This window comes from Pinus tabuliformis, chromosome X, assembly GCF_031772625.1.
Source record: "Pinus tabuliformis cultivar Carrire ecotype Pingquan chromosome X, CPIR1, whole genome shotgun sequence".
NCBI classification, from domain to species: Eukaryota; Viridiplantae; Streptophyta; class Pinopsida; order Pinales; family Pinaceae; genus Pinus; species Pinus tabuliformis.
The window spans coordinates 1,643,584,840-1,643,587,795 of record NC_142308.1 but is presented as its reverse complement, the minus strand read 5'-3'; the positions used below and the strand labels follow the sequence as shown (position 1 = coordinate 1,643,587,795).

At 33.7% G+C, this 2,956-nt stretch overlaps 1 pseudogene; it reads right to left on the bottom strand.

Moving 5' to 3' along the window:
- Positions 1-365: 365 nt before the first annotated feature.
- LOC149146334 (DExH-box ATP-dependent RNA helicase DExH9-like) lies at positions 366-1,568 on the bottom strand (annotated as a pseudogene).
- Between the last annotated feature and the right edge of the window lie 1,388 nt (positions 1,569-2,956).

Genomic DNA, 2,956 nt, shown 5'->3' with positions numbered 1-2,956 from the left:
ATTTTTCGTGCCACATTCTGGTGCGATTTACTTTCACTATGTTAATATTTTCACCCATGACCATCCCCACTATAATACCCATAGTTCTATAGAGTTCGCATCTTCTTTGATACCAGGACGCATAGTATCCTTGATGCTAAGAATTCATATACATGTATAGGCATTTGTAGGAATGGTTTATCACTCTGGATCCAAATTATCTTCCAAGCCTATATAAGCAAGGCAGAGAGTTCGAAGAGATTCAACAACAACATTATTAATGTTATTCTTAATATCACCTCTTACTACTTCATCCAGTATAACAACACTACCACTACTGTCTAGAATTTGTTACACATTTTTAGTATGATTTATAAGGAGCCTTTTCATTCAAGTTATATTTTTCTTATCCTTTTAGCAATGTCATGTAATTGAGACACCTGATTTTCAAGGTCCTCCCTTATTTTTTGCGTGTATTTCAATTTCTCTTTCCAGACAAAATATAACAAGAGAGAAACCAATTGTTCAACTATGGAAACCCTGAACATGCCATTGAACATGAGTTTTGTAATATCTAAATCATTAGCACTACTAATTTCACATGCAACCTTCCCTCTAAGCTCCACAACATCATCACTTGTTGCATACCCTAATCTCTGAAGTACACAATTTTAATTCTTCAACTCATCTTTGAAATCCAATGATGTCGAAGCACAAACCTCCTTTTGGGTAGCATGGACCATTACTGTTAGCTATTCCTTCTTTCTTAGTACTTTTGGGTGCATCTGGAGAATGGGAGGTTTGAAAACAACATGTTTAGAAAGCAATCCTTCAAGGGTTTCTATTCAGCGATCAACCTTCTTATATGACCTACTTTGTACATGCATGTAATCTTCTAGATCTAAAAGTCGCACACCATTTATAAAGCAGTTCAACAACTCCTACACTTTTTTCAGTGTGCTTTCATGAGCTTCAACAAATAATAAGTCCTTGGGAATATAAATGAAGCCATCTCCCCAAAAGGGGAAGGGATAGTACTACAACGGTGTGAGCCGGTAATTTATATAAATAATGTGACAAGGCTATTGGTGTACCTTTGCAACCCAATCAAAAAAATATCTTGGATTTGGCATGGTTGTAAAGAGGAATACAAATCATGAATTTTTGGGAGCCATTATAATGCTCTCTTCCCATACCACACCCTTTTTCTCTATCATGCATGTAATGTACTTCATCAAAGATTATCCAAGCCACTTCTCACATAACCTTAGAAAACATTTTTTGCATGTTCTATAAAATGTCAGTTGACATCATCAAGAAAGCTACATTTGGTGGACTCGTGAAATCACAAGTCATTAGTCCAACATCTAAGAACTCCTTGTTAAATTCCATAAATTTTGATTGCTAAGATCCTTGATTAGAGAAGTGTAAATAATCTTTTGCTCATCTCATAATGACATTGCAATGACATATAAAGCAACAATAGTTTTTCTAGTTGATGTATGGTTTGATACCTTGCTAATGATTGTTGCAACACCATTAATATTGACATGCAACGAAGTTTCATCTTCACCTCCTTCTGTCAACATTGCAACCAATTAACTTAGGAAGTTCTCATGCCAATAGTTGTGACTAACATTTTACCAAAGCCGTCCTAGACCTCTGTTCTTTAGTCAGGTCACAATTTGCATCCATAGGCTTAGTTGCACCTTTGAGTGGCATTCACGGATGTACTTTTGAGTAGTAGCACAAATCACATCTACAATCATCCATTGGAGAGGCTTACAAATGTGACTTGTGATATCGTAACATCCCATAGCTTTATATCAAGTCAAATTTTCTGGTTACATTACCGAGGAATGGAGATGTTATTAGTGACTTGGGGAGACATCACATATGAGAAATATGATGGTGGTAGTGGTCGCAAATGAATAAAGTGACTTGGGCCAGTCACATAGTCACATTCCAATGCAGGTCGCATTTTCTAACCACTTGTCTAAGATCCTGAAATGTGACTTTGGGACTTAGACAACAGTTAAGGGAGGATGGTCGCAGTTTGGAATTGTGAGTTATAAAGATTTTTCATGCTAAAATGAAACTTATGGAAGATATTTCAACCTATGGTGATACATGAGCATTATAGCTTCTAATCCATTAAGCCTTCGATGTGAAAAAATTCAAAATGGAGCCTTGATTTTTGAGAAGAATTTATATTCTTCTTTGTAAATAAATTGTATTTTCTAAGTTGGTATATTTTATGACTTTTAGAACTATATGATTCATAGTTTTAGAAAATTTATGGATAGGTGAGATTTTATTCGTAAGGAAAAAGAAAATCTAACTTTAAAAAAATGAGAGATTCTATGGATATAATGAGTGATTTTAGAGTTTAGAAAAATATGATTTATGGAGTTATTTATGAAGTGATTTTAGGATTCAGGAAAATATGGTTTATGGAGTGATTTTAAGATTTATAAAAGCTATTGCATTTCTTAATTCTACTTATTGTAAACCTACGGGCAATGAGAACTTATGGTCAAATGCATGTAGAATGAGCACAAGAGAGAGGAATGAGTGTTTTTTATTATTTATATGTATAAAATGTGTTGAATGAAAGTATTTTGAAAGCATATTTATGCTCATGATTGTATTTGTGTATGAATGAATGAAGAATTTTGGCATCTTTGTGTGATTTGGAATTAAGTGAGAAGAAAATGTTGTGTGCATATGTATTTTTTTTGCAGGACAAATAGGAGAAATATTTGTATAAGAAAAGTGGGATTAAGTTCAAGTTAAATAACTCGAGGAATAATTTCTATATTATTAAATCTTGTAATACAAGTATCATATCTCGTTGATGAATACCTTTGAAAAATGAATTTTCCTGCATTTGAATACCTTTAAAAGATGAATTTTCTTGCATCAAGTGGTATCAAAGCTGGTTAGCTCTTTAGAGAAGAGAGTCGGAGATGGATAT